This window comes from Belonocnema kinseyi, chromosome 2 (genome assembly GCF_010883055.1).
Source record: "Belonocnema kinseyi isolate 2016_QV_RU_SX_M_011 chromosome 2, B_treatae_v1, whole genome shotgun sequence".
NCBI classification, from domain to species: domain Eukaryota; kingdom Metazoa; phylum Arthropoda; class Insecta; order Hymenoptera; family Cynipidae; genus Belonocnema; species Belonocnema kinseyi.
This window is the reverse complement of record NC_046658.1, coordinates 120,739,230-120,758,992: the sequence shown is the minus strand read 5'-3', so window position 1 is coordinate 120,758,992 and position 19,763 is coordinate 120,739,230.

The window sequence follows — 19,763 nt, the reverse complement described above, 5'->3', positions numbered from 1 at the left end:
TTTTTTTTAAATTTCTTCTTTCAGTTGCTCTAATAATGATGCATAATATTCACCAGTGATTGTTTTACCCTTTTCCAAGTAGTCAATAAGTATAATTCCACGCGCATCCCACAAAACTGTAGCCATAACCTTACCAGCTGACTTTACGGTCTTTGCCTTCTTTGGAGCTGCTTCGCCTGTGGAAATCCACTGTTTGGATTGTTCCTTTGTCTCAGGAGTGTAATGGTGTATCCATGTTTCATCCACAGTCACAAATCGACGAAAAAATTCCTCACGATTCCGACTTATGCGCGCCAAAAGAGCCTCAGAGGCGACCACTCTATTGCGTTTATTCTCAGCTGAGAGCAAACGCGGCACCCATCTTGCCGATAGCTTTTTCATGCCTAATTTTTCATGTAGAATTGAAACCACTGCACCTATAAATATGTAATTATTATTACAGATATTGATATCTGATTGTTAATAACGTCGTATTTCTTCCAGCGTTTCTCTCCAAAAGTAATGGAGAACAACGTGAGATGAAAAATTTGTTATGAGTAGAAAAAATCTCAAATTGTTTATAAACATTATCTAGGTCGCTTTTTTGGCTGCGCAAACTTTTTTTTTTGGATTGTCTGTGTAATTAATTGATATATTGGTCTATATTGATTCCTTATTGATCCATTATATTTTCAAGATTGTATTTTTTTATATTTTTTTGAACCTTGGTTAAACCTTCAGATGGCAGTGATTTTAAATTGGAGACAGACTAGGTCACGTTGACGATTTCACAATGTGACCTTATTGCTTGAATAGAGATAAAAATGTTACACCATTATAACGTTTCATGAAACTTTTCTAATTTTTACAGTTTTTATGTTTATTGATTTTCGAAATTATCAAAAACAGTTGTGAATAATTTTCTTTTTACCAACCAATTAGATTTTTAATATTACATTAGAAAATATCTCGAAAAATTCAGTAAGGAATTTTCTACCAATCTTTAGTTCTTATTCATCTTATGCTTGATAAAGAAAGTCGATTTTTTTTGTAATTTTTTATTTATTATATATTACGAAGTTACATATATATTTTTTATTTTGATTATTTCGAAAATATGACTTTCCTTATTAAACCTGAATCACGGGCAATCCATAACTGATTGGTTGACCTGGATGCTTCTTATTAACAAATCAAAAGTCTAGACGATTTCCTCCCAAAAATTGCAATTTTACAACAGCATTTCAGAGAAAAATTTCCATTCGATTTGAAGGTATATTGTTTTTTAATTTCAAGATATTTAAACTCGATATAGATAATGTACATGTTTTATACTTTTTTAGCAATATATTCTGTGATACAACTGTGTACAACTAAAAGAAAGTTTAGGATTTATAAATGCAAAATTTCGTTATTACATTTTCAATCGAAAAAATTCATTTCTTAACAAAGAAGGGAGTTTTTAACCAAATGGTTGAATTTTCAACCAAACTGTGAATGCTAGATAAATCAAATTTATTCTCAACAAAAAGTGTAAAATTTGATAATTCCATAACAAATATTTTGATTTTGAAGAAAAGTTAAATCGAAACAAAAAATATGCGTTCCCTACAAATATAATTAAATTTTCGATTTAAAAAATGATGATTTTTCAGCCAAATAAGTGAACTTTCTACTGAAAATGAACAATTTTATAGCAGAAATAGAATAGCTACATTTTGAGTAAACCAAAAAGTTACAAATTTTTATCAAAATAGGTAAATTTTCAACTAAACAGATGAAATTTCAACTAAGAAGATTAAATTTCTATCAAAAAAGATCAATTCTCGACATAAAACGGAATAGTTAAATTTTTAATTAACAAAATTAACTTTCATTAAAAAAGCTAATTTTCAAACAAACAAATTATATTTCAATCAGAGAGATTAATTTTCTACCAAAATTAACACAAATTTTCATTAAAATAGATCAATTTTCAATGTAATATTTAAATTTTCACACTAAATAAATGAAATTTTAATCAAAAAGATTAAATGTTTGTTAAAAAGTGACAAAAAATGTAGTGAATTTTTAATTGTTAAAAATATTTCAAAGAAAAACTAATTTTTTATTAAAAAGATTAATTCTGAACCAAGAAGGTATACTTTTTAATAAAATACATAAATACTGAACAAAATTTGGAAATTCTAAATTAAAATGTAAAAAACCAAAAATAAGAATTTTTAATGTAATTTCAAACCTAATAATAAAATTTTATATAAAAGGTTTAAGTTTCTAACAAGAAAGTGACAAATTTTCAAAGGCATCGCCTAAAAAAATTATTTTAAATAACATTTTATTGTACTTTGTGTCGTTTTCCGAAAAACTTCATTTGTTTATTTTTAATGCTATTTTTTACGATTTAAACAGAAAATACCCATCCTGAGGAAATATGATCAATAAAAAATTTGTAAATTTTTCAGTGAGCCACTTGTATTCATTAGCTTTTTTCGTGCCTTGTGCTGTTTTTTCCGATTTGTTCAATGTTATTTTTTAGAATTAAAATAAAAACTATGTATCCTATCCAAGAATTATTGATAAATTTTTAGCTCTCTTTTGGAGGAGCACCTTTTGTGTATTAGTTTTTTCAGATTGTGTCATTTGTCTCAAAGTTGAAATTTTTAATTCTAGTTTTACTTTTTGCAATAAAAAACTACGCGTTCCATAAAAATGCGATTACAGACAAATTAATAGATTCTTTAAATGTAAGACTTTTGTTTTTTTTTTCTTTGTACCTAGCCTTGATTTTTCAATAATTTCCTTTTTTCATGTTATTTTTCACGATTAAAACAAAAAATACTTATGACATCAAAATAAATATTCTTGACATTTTTTTTGGTTGAATTTAAATTATTAATTTTTACAAATAAAACAAAAACTTCTTATTCGCAATAAGAGTCATAGCAGATAAATTGTTTGAGTTTCCGAGTACTAAAAACGGCCATACTCAGAGTTTTTAAATCGTAAAAAAATGGCGTCAAAAATGTTCAAAATGCTTTACATTTTTTAATTTTCATCCAAAATAGTTGTATAACGAAGTTGTTTTCTCTTCCTAGGTCTCAAAAAAGCTTGCCAAAACACAATCCAATTTGATCGTTTTTCCGAAAGTTATCGTGTCTACAGGCTACAGACTATAGACTAGAGAGAGACAGACAGCCTTAGTAAAAAATCGTTTTTTTTTATTCAAGGGGTCTTCAAATGTTGAGATTTGATGAGAACTAAGTCAAATTTTAAGTAAAACCAACAACTTTTCATTAGGATGAGAATATAAAGAAACTCCCGTCGCATCGTTTTGGTTATTAGGTAATGAGGATTTTCTCAGATCAATCGGTAAGGGAGATTAAGAAATCTTTCACGATTTTGGTTTTTGAAAAATGTGAGTGTTCTTGCTACAATCTTTCAGGGATGTTAAAACACTCCCTGAAATTATTTCAAATATTTTTCCGCTAGGTTACATTTACCACGTCTATGTTGAAATAATTTCTGATTATATTAAAAAATCTCCTGTATTTTTGGTATTCGAGAAATGTCGGTGACATTTCTGATCTCATTAGAATAGTAAAAAAATCTCATATGGTTTTTCGATAATACTAGTGGGGTCGAGAATCGATTCAGCATAAACGTGGAAAACATATTCTAGTGGGAAAAGTGTCTGGTATTATTATAAGGGTCGTTTTAGCATCCTTTAAAGATTCAAGCAAGGAAATTGACATTTCCAAATATGAAAAATTTAGGAAGATTTTCTCATTTGACTGTCGGGTCGTACATCTGTTAGAAATAAACGTGGGAAACATCCAGACGGGAAAAGTCTTTGAATTTATTTGAATGGTTGGTTCAACATCTCACAGTTAACCCCGGGAATAAATTTTATCTTTAAATTGGATAAAAACACTGCAGCACGTTTATTTGGCAAAGGTTAAATTTATGTGACAAAAGATCAAATTTATCTGATGAAAATATTTATTTGTTATATGTGATATCTCTAACGGCTGCAGTTTACGTTCACCGAAAAAAATTCCTCCATAAATTTGAAAATCCTTGCGTTATTAATTTTGTAAATCGTCTCACTATATTTAAATGATTTCAACCAAAAAACCATTTACCTATACTTACATAACACATCGGCTGCACTTTTGTTAGTTTGTACTTTATAGTGAACTCACAGCCAATTTCAATCCTTTACTTCTGTTTGACCATTGAATCGAAGGCTAGTTCAGATTAAAAATGAAAACTTGTAAATGATAAGAATTTTATAAAATTTTGCTAAATGCCAATAATAATTTGTACATTTTTATAAAATATAAGAATGCACATTATGTGATATGATAATTACTATAATAGTGTCATAAATTCCAAACATAGGTAAGTGAAGTAAACGGTGTTTATTTCGTTTTTTATTTTATTCCTGGAACAATATTTGAACACTTGCATTATCTAGTTTCGAGAAATAAATTGTGGAAGTTTACATTCTCAAAGAGGCAGAAACCTAAAATTGCAACAGGCTCGGTTGATGATCGCGGTTAAAAGTGCCATTTTAAGTTTATCCGAAAAATAACGTGTAACAAATTAATTTGCTTAATTATGAAAAATGAGTTTGTCCAGAAAAAGTTAACTAATTCCAAGTATAGCATTCAAGAATTTGGCGGTTGAAATTCCGTGGGTTTTGATAATCGTTTTCAAACAGCGACTGAAAATTCATTCTTCAATTTCAAAACATAATAAAATCTTGCTCTCAAAATATGAGAAGGCTGAATACGAATAAAAAAGAGTTTATACAAAAAAACTTATTCTGTTCCGGGAAAATAAAGATTTATTGTGGAGGTATCTCACTGTAACAGTTATAACATTTATATAAGTGGCTTTTGGTAGAAACTATACATTAAAGGTTTTAGGTTGGAATATGATTACAATACAATATATAAATCAGGCCAATGGAAACAAAAATACGATTTTTACAGGTGCAGTTGAGAATGACGCGAACTCGCGAACTGTCGGCAGTAAGTTAGCGCTACTGTGCTTGCGCGATATTGGTGGTAGCTTTCTGGTACAGACTCCCAAAAGTTTCGCGGACTCTACTTTATTTGCTAATACGATTGTCTTTATGCTATTATGTGTTTTTATCAAACTTTTACGAGTGTAAACCAGGTTATACATCATAGCCACGGAATAAGTCAAGTGACTGATGAGATTAGATCTGTCACTCCACGGGTTTTTAGTCGCTCGCTTCCTGATGATCAGGAAAGTTTCTTACAATGCGACAGGTGTTTAATAAAACCGCCTTTGAGCTGCTGCCAATACCCTACTGACTCCAAAATGTTCAAGATGTTCAGTGCATCTTGCATGCACATTGCCTGTAGCCGAAATCACAATGGGATGAATAGATGCATGATTCACATTCCTCTATGTGGTCTTTACTTCATGCCTTAACTCGCTATACTTGTGGATCTTGGTTGTATAGGTTGACTGCAAATTTCGGTTAGGCGGACAAGCAATGTCGATGATGTAGACTCTTCCACCTCTTTTTCTCGCATCAAGATGTCAGATCGATTCATTCTTTGAAGGCATCCATTCTTTTAAGAGTCCTATGTTTAGGGCAAGTTGTTGATGTATAATGCCCGCTACATTATTATGTCTGTGCGTATATTCTCTTTGAGCCATCACGCGACAGTCATCAATAATGTACTGGATGGATTCGTTCGTATCTCCACATAATCGGCACTAGTCAACCACGACTTGATGTAATACGTGTTTGCGATAATTCCTGGTGCTGAAAAACTTGTCCTGTATTGCAATGATGAATCCTTCAGTCTCTGGATACAGAACACCCTTTCTTAGCCAAATATTAGATGCCTCACTATCCACTTCATTTTGATTTAACGTGTTGGGGTGCTCGCCATGGATGGCTTTCTGCCTTCATTGTATTTTTAATTCCTCTATGGTTTCTGCCCTGATATTCAAGGCACCATCTGAGGACAAATTTAAGGGCGTGTATTCAAGATCCGCCTGACAGATGGTACTGTAAAGTGCTACATTAGGTTGCTGTTAAAATAGTCTCGCAACTGTCTAACTTGTTCCTCACACAGTTTTTTGACATCTACAACTCACTTACCCCCTAAATGTCGTAGTAGAACTACCCTTTCAATCGCTGAGCTTCTGTGGTACATTCGGTGCTTCGCCATTTCCACGCGAACAATTCTGTTTAACTTTCCAAGGTTAGTGTTAGACCATTTTATGAGCCCGAAGGAGTACGTGAGGACAGGGATGACATATGTGTTGATCGCCCAGATTTTGTTTGCCGAGTTGAGAAACTCTTTATAATTAATCTGAGTCTCGTAGTGAAGGCAGTCGTTAGGCTTGTCTTAACTATCGTATGTTGAATACCCTTAGATTCAAGAATAATATTTTCGAACTCGTTCACCAACTCTGCGCCCCTAATTCCCTTCTAATTAAATGCACTGTTCTACATTTATCTAGTTCGAACTCCATGTAGATATAATTGGAAAACTGCTTTGTGGAATCGATCACTTGCTGAAGTTTCTCGCCTGAACTAGCTTACAGCTTCAGGTCATCCATGTAAAGAAGATGATTCACTTAAAGACCATCCTTATTATCATAAATTCTGAACCCATGAGACATGCTGTTTAGTGTTTTGCTCAATGGATTCAACGCTAAACAGAACCATAGCGCGCTGAAGGAGTCTCCTTGAAATATACCCGTCGTAAAGCGAATTAATCTAGTTATCCTTGGTTGTCCATGATCAAAATACTTAATTCTTGTACCCCAGAGCCTCATCGCATGGCTTAGAATTTCAATAATGCGTGAGCAGATTTTGTAAAGTTTTAAGCCTTTAAGCAAATAGTCATGCGGCACGGAAGGACACGCTTGCTTGTAGTCAATGTAAGTCATGTGTATGTTCCTTTGATGCTTACGAGCTTGAGTCATGGCAACAGCGTCTATAGTGACTAGATCTTTACAGCCTCGTGAGTTTTTACAATATCCTTTTTGTTCTTCTGTAAGAATGTCATTCTCCTCGCAATGAGAATATACCTTATCTGCAATGATAGCTGTAAGGCAGTTATAAATTGTTGGAAGACAGGCTATCGGTCGAAAGTCAGATGGATTTTGAGCGTTTGGTTTTTTTGGTATCATATACGTAGTACCTTAGAGCATAAAACCCGGCATCAGATCTGGGTGTTTAATGATCTTCTGAAAACACCTTGCCAACTCGTCAGGTACTTGTACCAGAAGTTGTGCATCATGTTTGGGCCTGGAGCTTTCCAATTACTTGCCCTTTTCAAGGCCGCTGAAACATCCAAAGCTGTGATATTTGTCAGATGCATTTCAGGGCTATTGCTTGCCCTTGCTTCCTCCAGTTTAAATCACGCAGTGTCCAAATCGCATCTGTTCATTTTTCCCCAAACTCCCGACCAGTAGTTAGTCATAGCTTCCAATTCAGGGACTTCGGTGCCCTGTTGGTTATTTGGTTTACTTTCAGTTCACGATAGAAGCTTCTTTCATCTGTCTGAAAGTTTTGATTTTGTTGCCTTCGTGCATTACTTTTCTTGCACTGACGCAGTCTGGCAGTTAGAACATCGAATCTCTGTCGTTAAGAGTCTAAAATTTCATCCAATGTTGCTGGTGTTAATGGCTCGATGTGCCGAAGGTGGTTGATTTTTGTAACACGGTTCATCAGCTTTCTGCTTTTATTTGCTTTTCTATATTGAATTATTCGACCCAATTTAAAATTTACTTTGCTGACATCCATATCCAATCTGATCTTCCATGGTGGATCTCGATCCCTTGCTGGGACAAAAACTGCATTTGCAGGCCTAGTTTTCCGGCCCAATGTTCTAATGGTTGCCACAGCTGCACAGTATACAAGATTTTGCACCTCTAACGCAGTTTGTGCTACGTTCAAATACGTAGGTAAAACCTTGCTGTCGAGATGTGCTATTAGTGCACGCAGATCATTTGTGATGTCCATTTTGGGTAGAGAATGCGTGTTGATTCTACATATCTGAACTCTAGTAAAGCCTGAACAAAATTCCTTTCCAGGTGCTGTAGTTTTTCTGAGATTTCCCTATCCACATCATCTTTAATAATATCCGGATGTGCTTCTAATGGATCCGGTGCATGATGTTAATTATCCCTAGCACCTGTGCCTTCAGCATCCATCATGTTTTCGTTATCTACATCTTCGAAGGCGAGTTCATCAATAGGAAGGTGCTGTTGGACTTCCATTTTTAAAACAGCTATTTCAACAGCCGAAAGAAGTCTGTTTACAGATATTGAGCGTTTTTGGTCTGCCAGATTCTGCTCATTTATTTTTTTGGCTAGCTCTAAGTATTTAAGTAAGAAGAGTCTATGATGTTCTCTCCTCACACTTTGCCCATATTTCTCTGCCAAAAAATAAAGGCACATAACACCTTTGTTTATATGATATGTCCATTTTCGTCGCTTTTTTGGTTGCTGAGCCTCTGTTGCTGCCTCTGGTTGTATAAGGTCATCCACCTCTGGAGGATGTGGTGGTGCTGGATCATCAATAGGTTGAGGAAGAACATCAATTGCTCCTGCTTGACTGTTTGACGCGGCTTTCTCTAACTGATGTTCATTGCCGTCGTTTTTCCACGCCAAATCAACCTGTTGTTTAATCTCCATTGTTCGGTCTTCTGTAACATGTAGATTCGTCCTGATGACCTTCACCTTAGCGATGAGATCTCTTAGTGCGACTTTTTGTATATTAGGATACTTGGCAGCAAATTTTGTTCTTAAATTGTATCCTTTTTCCATTTTTGTTTCAAACTTCGTACATTCCTAATAGAGACGCACCGATTCCTCTTTTATTGTGGTATCCCAATTGATGCTCTCCAACGTTATTTCTGTCGAGGTGTTTGGCTGCAAATAGCTAGCGCTAGACAAAGCATCTTTAGCAGGCACAGTTAATGTACCACTGCTTATCGTTTGTCGCAGATGTTCTTGCTGGACAGTTGTTTGATTAGTGAGGTCTGCCTGACCATCTCGCAGCTCACCATCGCCGCCGTCCCGCATGCTGTGGCCCCCAAATGTGCCTCGAGGGGTGCCACGATGATCCTCGGGAAGCGACAAGCGTTTCAAAATCTTTAAAATATTTTCCATTTTTCATTGATGGGTTTTGGTGTTCTACTTAGTCCCTCTTCTCTTCGTTATCAGCCTATTTGGCATGGGAAACCCAGTCAGGTGCAATGCTACCGCTAACATTGCCGTTAAAGTCATGAGAGGAGAGTTTGAGCTTTCGGGGTAGGCGTGACTCACTCGGTGGGGAAGGGAGTAATGTGAGGCAGGGATATAAAATTTTTAGATTGATCTAAAATTCTCGTGATATTTATTTAAATAACACGTTTGTTCCGCAACACTGCTCCGACCCGGGTTGCTGATTAATATCTCTAGCAATCATCCCAAGTCAGGCGTCATTCACTGTACTGACACTCTTTTTATTAACTATTTGTCGCCATATTTTTCTGTCCTGACATACTACTCTAGCTTCTTTTGTGTACATGCATTTCTTCATGCAGACTCTCGCGTTTCTGTGGCTTCTGATGTCTCTTTTAACTAGGGTCTCATTCAAACATTCCAACCATTCTTTCCGCGGTCTGCCTCTGGAAACGCTGCTATTTATTTTACCATGATACACTTGTTTCGTTAGTCGTTCATTTGACATTCCCTCAACATGGCCGAACCATCTTAACCGATTTCTTTCCCATGTGTCTCCTAACTTCCCTTCTGCACCACATTCTTTGAGAATTCTTTGGTTACTCACTTTGTCCATCAGAGTTTTCCCACATATCATGAGCAAGAATCTCATGTCAATTGCATTAAAATCACTCTTATCTTTTTCTTGATAGGTTCATGTCTCGTTACTATCTAACTCCTCCTCTACCTTCCCGTCCTTAGTAAATAAGCTACCAAGGTACACGACCGTATCTACTTGTTCAATTCTCTCATCATTAAATACAATATTGCATAGTGTTTCCTCAAACTTTCCTTCGAACCCACGTACCCACGCTAACCCACGTAACCTTACTGTTTCGAGATCCACACCCTCTCCGTCGAAAAGAGCCATTCCTTAAGACTTGTCTGTGAATAATATAAATAACCATGAATACATAACGCATCCTTGACTAACTCCTTGAATAATATCGAAACAGTCACTCAAATTCCAATTTGCTTTTACACTTATATATTGTTTGTATAGCTTCTAGGAGCCATGCATTGTCTCTGTACTCTTTCAGGTCTTCCCAAAGTTTACTTCTATCTACATTGTCAAAAGCTATATCTAGGTCTACAAATGCACAGAAAACTTTTCTTCCTACTCTTAAACTTTTTTCTATGATTTGCCTTAAGCTAAGTATTTGATCCGTACATGACCTTCCCACTTCTCTTCTTCTGCTTTAATTTTATCTTTACTTTACTTCATTTATACTTTTATTTCTTTCCTCATTGCTAAGACCTGCTATGTTCAAAGTTCTCCTGTACGCTTCTTTCTTTGCTTTTTGGGTAGCCTGAATTTCATCATTCCACCACGCAATACCAAACATTCTTCCTACAACCGCGGTACAACACACTTCGATCGCACTCCTAACAATGATATCCCGAAAAATTCTCCCTGCTCCCTCTATATCTTTGTTTTTTAGAAGCTCCTCCCACGTTGCCCTATCTATGTTTTCCATTATCTTATTTTGAAAATCTATTCGAACATCCGGTTTCTGTAGGTTCTTAATTTTTATTCGCGATTTTTTGTTTTCTTTCCAGGGGCGCATGCTTCCTCCGTCACCGGGGTAGCGATGGGCTATTTTTGATAAAAAAAAAACGTTTTTTTTTCATTTTTACTTGAAATCATGAATTGTTTAGTATTCTTTTCAGTAAAATCTACATTTTCCAGTCCATCTCACTAAAACCCATATATCACTTACCCAGCCTCTGCCCCCCCCCGTTGGGGTAGCAACCGCTACTTTTCATACATAGTTTGTGCGTCCCTCCTGGGATGACTGTCAACTGGCGTCTAGCATGCTATGATAATTAATCTTCTGATTTCTATTTTAATTCTAGCCCAAAGAAGTCTGGGAGATACAAAATCATGATCTCCGAGATGCTGCTTTGCTCCTTCAATTAAAATCAGACCTACTACTTGCCTACCATTTGATTCACAATCTGCTCCTGACCATATTTCAAATCCGCCTTTCAACACGCCGTTTTTTATGTCTTTAGTTTCGCATCCCTTTTTCTTTGTTTCAGGCACACATGAAATATCTAGTTTCCTTATATGCATAGTTTCTCGCAATTCTTTTACCTTGAGATCATTCACTCCCCTAGCGTTCCAAACACCCAGTCTCCATTCGTCGCCTGAAACTTGACGTTCGCAATTACCGTGTGCATGACTAATGTTGATTAAGGTTCCAATCCTTATCGACGCTATTTTATTGTTTGTATTATTCATTGTTTCTACTATACGCCCAACCGCCACCTTTATGCTATACTTTATTTTGCGAATCGAAATCATGTCCAAGTTAAGTAGAAATTCGTTAAATGGTTGAGATTGTAGTTGTAACGTCAGTCCCACCAAACTTCAGTTAATAGGGGAGGGTTGGAAGGGGGGGGGCAAAACAGGAACCGAGAGTCTTCTTAAGTTTATGTTTTTATGCTGACAAGATCACCAGCCTTTAGTAGCGTTGTATTAGATGGGAGTTCATGTGATCCTATTTGTTAATACCTGGCCGTCCTCTGAGACCGACACCAAAAACTTATGTATATGTATATCCATTTGTCTTTATTTATTGTTTATTCAAAGCAAAAATCATTAAATTTATGATAAAAGAGAGAACCCTCCCCCCGCGAACAAAAATCCCCGCGTTGTTTGTGGCTTTCAGGTTAAAAATTTATTTTTCTGCCAAAAATTGTAATAAGTGGATATAAATTACTTATCTTTAAGTCGGTTTTCAAGGTTTCTATTATCTGCATAACGAAAAACAATTTTAAAAAGAACAAATATTCAAAATTTAGAATTTTTTATTTTGGTTTTTCATTTGAAATTGCACGATGCACCTTATTTCGACTCTAATCTTATCTATACGTAGTAATATATTTTAATGAGGGCTTGCTAAATAAGGTGCGTTTTACAAAAGGTACTTTATCAAAATGAATAAAGGTAAGATCTATATCATATTCAATTTTATTATTCTATTAAGCAATTATTTATGAATATAGGAGTGATGTGATCTGGTAATCAGAACTTAACAGTTTATAAAGGGTACTTCTACTCGAGAAATAGTCACTTGCACCGTAATAATCTATAATGTAATGAATCACTCTTCATAACAATTATTTTTCCATTTTTATCCGTGTAAGTGTATGTGAATAATTTGTTGGTTATAATAATTTAAATAACTTGAGAGGATTTAAAAAATGAATACCGCGCGGATTTTAGAATGTATGCAGGACATTTTTTTGGTGAACCTAGATGCAGTGGTTTGACATATGACATATATCAAATAAATATTCTCATCAGATAAACGTATTGCAGCATTTTTGCCCAAATTGAAGATAAAAATTATTTCTGTGGTGTACTGTGCTCTTAAAGATTTCGGAAAGGAAATCCAATTTTAGTAAAAAAAGACGGTATTTTTTTAATAGTCTAATGAGTTCGGATATTAATTTACATTCAAAATAGATTGCAATAATATGGTCAATCATCAAGTTCCTGTAGGTACATGACAAGGGAAAAAAGTGATTATTTTGAAAGTGAATGGTGCAAGTTTAAATTGATCAGGTGTCTTAATAATTCTTGTATAATTTCAATTCGAATCAGTAACTTGTCAAAACTTCACATTTCATATTTTTATCAGTTTCTTTACTTTAATATTAATATATTCAGCCCTGAATAAATTCGTATATTTTTACGAAACAATTTTGTAGCTTTGGACTATCAAATTGTATAGACATTTTCTAGCAATCTTTAGAAAATCACTTTTCTCTAGTTTTACTAGTAGAGTTTCACTAGTAATTAGTGAAATTGCACCAATTTATGTTTAGATAGTTCTTAAAAAATAACTTTTATTTGATGAAGAGTTAATAATAATATTATGACTTAAACTTTAATATAAATTTTCTCTAGATATATAAAAATTAAATGTCAAATTTTCAATTTAGGGAAAAAGATTTTAAAATCACTAAAAATTAATTCTAATTCCCAAAAGCTCGATTTTCTTCGTTCATTTCTTTTAATTATCTTGTTTACGGACGGATCAACAGACGGACAGACGCCGTCGCCAAAAACTTGATTTTCGGCCTAAGGGTGTTTCCAAACGTGAAAATCTGTTTAAAAAATAAGGTGTTGAATTCTAAAAAATTCTAATACTTTCTCAATGATAAATTATGAGATTGTATTCAATTATAACAAATTTGTATGTCTTTTTAGGGTGATCAAATTTTGTCTATTTATTTTTAATTTTAATTTTAATTTTTTCTTTTTTATTTCTTCATTAATTCTTATTTTAATGTCATTTTTATGATTGAAAACGTAACTATGCGTCCTATCAAAAAGTGATTTATAAAAAAAATTGTAGATGCGTTTTACGTAAAACGTTTTTCTTAAATAATTTTTTTTCGTAACTTGTGTCATTTTTCCAAATTGTTTATTTTGTTATTTTTAATGTTATTTTTGACGAATAAAACATAACCTCCGCGTGCTATCAAAAATTTATTATTAACAAATTTGCAGATCTTTTTTTGCAGCACAATTGTTGTTTGGCTTAAAATTTTTTTTCTGATTATTTTTTTCAATTTTGTAAATGCTATAACACTGATCATTTTTTTTATCGAAAACAGTCATTAGGATAATTTGTTCGACTTTCTAAGTACAACGAATAGCCGACAACAAAATTTTTGATATAAGAAAAATGGTTTAAGAAATGTTGTAAATGATCTAACTTTTTGAATTTCTATACAAAATGTCTGGTTCATGAACTTATTCTTTCTTCAGGGAGTCTCAAAACGTGTAGATACGTTAAAAAACTGTCGTGTAAAATTTTTAACAATTCTTATACTTTCTGAATCATGAATGATGATAATGTAAAAAGATATGACTCAAGATAAGAAATATTCTCAGCCACGCCTTCTTCAAAATCATGGGAGATTAAAAACACATTATTATTTAAATCTGTTATGTTTATTTATGTAATTGAATATACATAATTTCTAGAAAAAATTTCGATAAATAAACGAAATTAGAGACTTGGGTTTATAAATGATAGAATTTAAACATTAAAATAGTTTGCAGGTTGCTATTGGAAGAAATGGTAGAATTCTGATGGTGGAATTTATTGGATCATATGTAACGCCCTCTTTTTGACGAAGAGGACTCCATCTCCATGCTGTTTATAACTCTCTTTGTTGCGTTTTCTTCTTGTATTTTTGGGACTGTAATTTTACTGGCTAGCCGTATTAAATCTGCATATTTGATATCGTAACTTCCTGCTATTGCTATGTATACGCGATCGACTAATTTTTTAAACCGTTTGGGTGTGTAATATTTGAAAGCTGGGGTATCGCGCGTAAAGGTCTCCTCTTGGATCTCTTCTCCGACCTTTGTTTGGAGCGTGATAAAAGCTGTTTGCGGATTATAACCTGGACCTTGGTCTTTGACATGTAAGTGTGTGGTCTGATGATTAAGAAGATTAGTAGTAGTTACAAATACCTCATAGTTTTCAAACTCCTTTTTTGGTATATTTTTCAGCCAGTCAGGCTGTTCCCCAGCTGGGAAGAGAAAAGCATTAAAGTCGCCTTTGTGCAATGTAACCATAATTTTACCAGATGATGCACCAACTTCTGTGAGAAAAATTGACATTTACCAACTTTATGTTCACTATTGTCTTAAAAATTAAACAATTCTAATCAACAAAGTTTTCTTTTGAACTTTTAGCTTCCAATTTTCTTTTTAGTTTGAATTTCTGATAACTAAAAAGAATTTATGGGTTACTGAGATATGAGTAAAAATTTCCAAACGTTTATGAGTCGAGTTCCAGTCAGCGCAGATGTGTTCGGGCATTTACATAAAGATGAAAGTGATACATAGTTGCTTTATTTTACACTGGAACTCCAAAGATACGAGAAGTTCGGAAATCACGAACTTAAAAGATACGAACGTGAAAAGGGCTCCTACTCCTGCGCGAAAAGAAGTAAGCCAGAGCGGATGCATTTTTCACCGTAACCGTTGCTGCGCCGACCGCAAGAGCTCTGTAGAAAAATCATGTGGTGACTGGGGAGCGACGGTTATGGTTGAAGACGGGAATACTACTGCCGCACCGTAACAGTCACTGCGCGCCACCGTAAAAGATTTTGCAGAGACTGTTGCGTCTGCTGCAGTAACAGTTGCTGTCCGATACTCGAGCCATCGCGGTTACCGCCGCAATGGGATTGGACGGCGTTGAAGTCCAACGGTATCAGCTGATCATCGTCTTGCGTATACTCGAAGGTTTTTACTTCGCATTAACATACTTCGAAATTTGTTTCATTTGCGAGTTATTACATTATTATCCATAATAAGAATCGATTAGCTTTATGAAAAAAATAACCTTTGCGGATTTCATCAAACGTTCACGTTTTGAGGCCCCCTAAGTCAGAAAAAAAAATTTCCGTCGGTGTCCTACTGTCCGGCGACGCAGCCTTTGTTGTAGTTATCTTTATACCGGATAACTTTCAAAAGAAAAGTCGGATTAGATTGCGCTTTGGCACATAATTTGTAGCACCAAAAAGAAAAAAAAACCATTTTTGACCAAAATTAAAAAAGTTAGAGCTTTTTCATAATTTTTAAGACCACACTTTTCAAGATTTGAAAATTCTATTAACAGCCTTTAATAATACACAAAAATGAGAAAAACTTACAATTAAAAAAATTATCTTAACAACTTTATGAATTGTAATAAAAAAATCGAAAATTTAAATTTTGATCACACAAATGAGAAAGCAATAAATCTATTTTCTAAAAATATGTTAAGAATATTTTTTGGCGGGAAGCATAGTATTGATTCTTGTCCTAAGAACATACGTTGAAAATAAAACAATAAAATTTTTTTTGGAAAACGATACAAGGTACTGAAAAAAATTAATAGAAAAAAGTTTTCAATCCAAAAACGATCCAAACGTCCGTTATCAATAATTTTTAGAGAGAAAGAGATTTTCTTTTTATCATAAAAACAAGACAAAAAATATTATGAATTGTAATGATATACAATTATTCAAATGGTACCTGTTTCAGTGTAGCTAAAAAATAAAATCTGTTTATAATTTGGCAATATCTGAATGAGCGATTCGAGGTAGAGGTATATAAAGTATGTATTATGTTTTATATAAAAGTGTTGAGCATAATGTAGCAAAGTTTACATTTTGGACAAGATCAAGTACAAAGCGCGAGATACGTGATGAGAATGTGTTCGCTAAAGTCGAAAAAGCTTTAAAAATAGAGAGTTCACAACCACAAAATTACAATTTTCGATTCGTTGACCTTTAATCTTAATGTCTGTGCACAAAGGTGGGAGAAATGCAAAAACCGAGCGCGTAGTGCGAGAACCAACAATTGCGCGCCCTAGGTGCACTTAAACTTGCAAGTGAAGCTCCATTAACAAAAGTGAATTCACAATAACTAAGTTACAGAAGTGGATGTGTTGAGCTTTAATTTTAAAACGTCTGTGCACGAATGTGGGAAACATACAAAGACCGAGCGCGTAGCGCGTGATAAATACACAATCCGGCGCGAAGCGTGAAATAAATGCATCATCAAGTGCGAGAACCAGCAGTCGTGCTCCGTAGGCGTGCTGAAACGGCCCGCGGTGGCAATGAGCCCACACAGCGGTCAGATTTTTGTTTGTATATATAACTGCATAATTGTCTGTGAGTTCAGTATGTGAGTGGCGATTCTGCTAAAAATGGCTCTTAAAGGTATTTAAATTGCTCGACAATACAAATAACAGCAATATAATAATAAAACCGAAGGGGCCAGAAGGTTTTTGCAACTTTTTCATTGTTTTTAATTGTTAAAATTTATCAAATAGTATGTACCGAACCTATATTTGTCGTTCAAGATGTGACCGATCACTCTTCTGTGATCAGCCGCTAGCACGTGCTTTTTTTTAAGGGCGAGTTGGAAAATGGGTTCAAGATGTGACCGATTATTGGCTTTGGGTATTAAATGAGCCTTCAGTGACCCTTTAATTATGGCATAGGTCTTACGCTGTTCGGACAAAGTGTTATTTCCAGGTTTACCCACCTAGCAAAAAACGGTGCGCGTCGTAATGTTTGCGGAGTAAACCGTAACTATCACTACGAGTGGAGTAACTATAGCTGTTCTGCGTATTACGTTCACGTGCCGGAACGGTTGAGGTGCGCATGCAATGGTTCATGCAAGCGCAGCAACAGTTTCTGCTTCCCTCCCACTCGCAAGTTCTGCGTGACGGCAGCGGACTTGGCAGGAATGGTCGCGGTTAACTCCTCTCCGTGTGCGAAGTTAAAATCAGTGTCTCCAAAACGTAAGATTTTTCGGCCCCCACCACTCTTCCATCTGGCAGAGAACATTCAAACGTAGCTTGTCGGTGAGTTGGCTCTGTTAAATGCTGCGAAGCCCAGCCTTTGTAAAGTCGAAAATGCACGAGCTGGAACCCGACCTCACGAATGACGATCTAGCTGCTCCTTAAATTTATTCAGGTTTTGAAATCCCGAGTTACCTTGGAACCATTAGGCTTATTGCGAAGAGGAAAATATAATTGACTTTATTTAAATAGATATAAGAGACAAGACTTCTGGGTCTAAAATGTTTCAAATTTAGAGCTGACTGCCTTAGTCATATTTTCAGTAAACAATGGATTTTTAACAAATAAAAAACAAATTTTCGACAAAATAGTTTAATGTTTCAACCTAAGAAATGACTTTTGAAAATACATTTTTTAACTTAAACATTGTGGTTTATAATGAAGTTTGTCGTTGAAAGAATTAAATTTTTTAAACACAAATAAATGCGAATTTTCAACAAAAGAAATTAATTTTGATCTACAAGAAAAAAATTTTTAAAGAAGAATTATTCGCTAACAAAGAAGATAAATTTATAAATAAAAAGAACATTTTTCTAGAAGAAAAAGTGCCAACAAAATTGTTCAATTTTCATCCATAGAAACGAATTTTAAACTAAAAAAATAAGTATTCGATCAAAAATGGACTAGTTAAATTTTCAGACAAAAAATAGAATTTTCAACGAAAGAAATTAATTTTCAACTAAAATTATAATGTTTCAACGAAAAATTGAATAGATAAATTTTCACGCATGTATTTTCAGTTAAAAAATAATTATCAACACCAAAAAATGAAAGTTTCAACAAAATATTAAATATTAAATACCAAAATGAAAGAAGTTTCACCAAGAAATGCATTTTCATGCAAAGAAATGAATTCTTGATTAAAATAAATGAATTTTTAACCGAGGAGAATAATTTTCTACCAAGCAAGAAGAATTTTTGACTGAAAAAGGTCAATTTCGTACAAAAAAAATTCAACTAAAAATGATACAGTTAAATTTTTAGTATAATAAAATGTTTTTTCAACAACAAAAAAATCAAATTTTCAACGAAGCAGTAAAATTATTAACCGAAATAGTTATTTAAAAAAAATTCTAATTTAAAATAGTTTAATTTTCGATGGAAGAAATTAATTTTCATCTGAAAAATGTTTTTAAAAAAATAATCTAAATTACAGCAGAATAGTTCAATTTTTAAAGATGTTAGATTTTCATTTAAAAAATTATTTTTCAACCAAAAATGGAATGGAATGAATTCTGAGAGAAAATTAAAAAAAAAGATCATAATTTTTTAAAATTATTTTGTAATTTTGCCATATTATATAATTTTAGAAAAATTAAGGAATTTAATTCTTATTAAACCTTCTCGCGCAATTTTGTTGCACCATTTTTTTTATGTTTATGTTGGTTTGTAAAATTTGCTTTGCAATCTTAGTAAGTTTACGCAATATTCAGAAATTTTGAAACGTACTTTAAAAAAAAATTCAAAAAGATTTTGAAACACATCAAACGATTTCCTAAAATTTAAAAGAAGAGTGTAGAAGATTTTAAAGCAAAATGTTTCAATTTGATAAGATAAAAAGTTTAAAAGAATGCAAGTAATCCAGTAAATACAGGAAATATTGAGAAGAATGGTAGAGATTCAAATATAATTTTAAACTTAAATTTTTTAGAAATGTAGATTTTCAAATATTTCAAAAAAATAAACTTTAGAAGCTTTAAGGGAATTCCGAAAGATTTTAAGGAGATTAAAATATTTTTCTTAAAATTCTTGTGAAAAATTTAAAAGGTTATATAAGTCAAGTTTTTAATAACTTGAATGCTTTTTTAAAATTTTAAGAAAAATATAGTAAGTTAAAAATATTTTTTTGGAATTTATTTTGTTTTAAACGTATTAGAAATAGTTAAAAACTTCAAACAGTTTCTTAAAATTTATCAATTATTCCTTGATATCTACCAAACTTCTAAATGCACTAAACATCTTTTAAAAAGACTCGAATTTCTCTAATATTTTTTTTAAATCCAATAGAATAAAAAATTTAAAGTCCTCTAGGTTCTTTTTTGATACATATCTTTTCATGCTACTTTAGACATGTATATTTTAATCTGCTTTACGTTTAGTGAAAAATCATATGCTGAAAAACGATAAAAG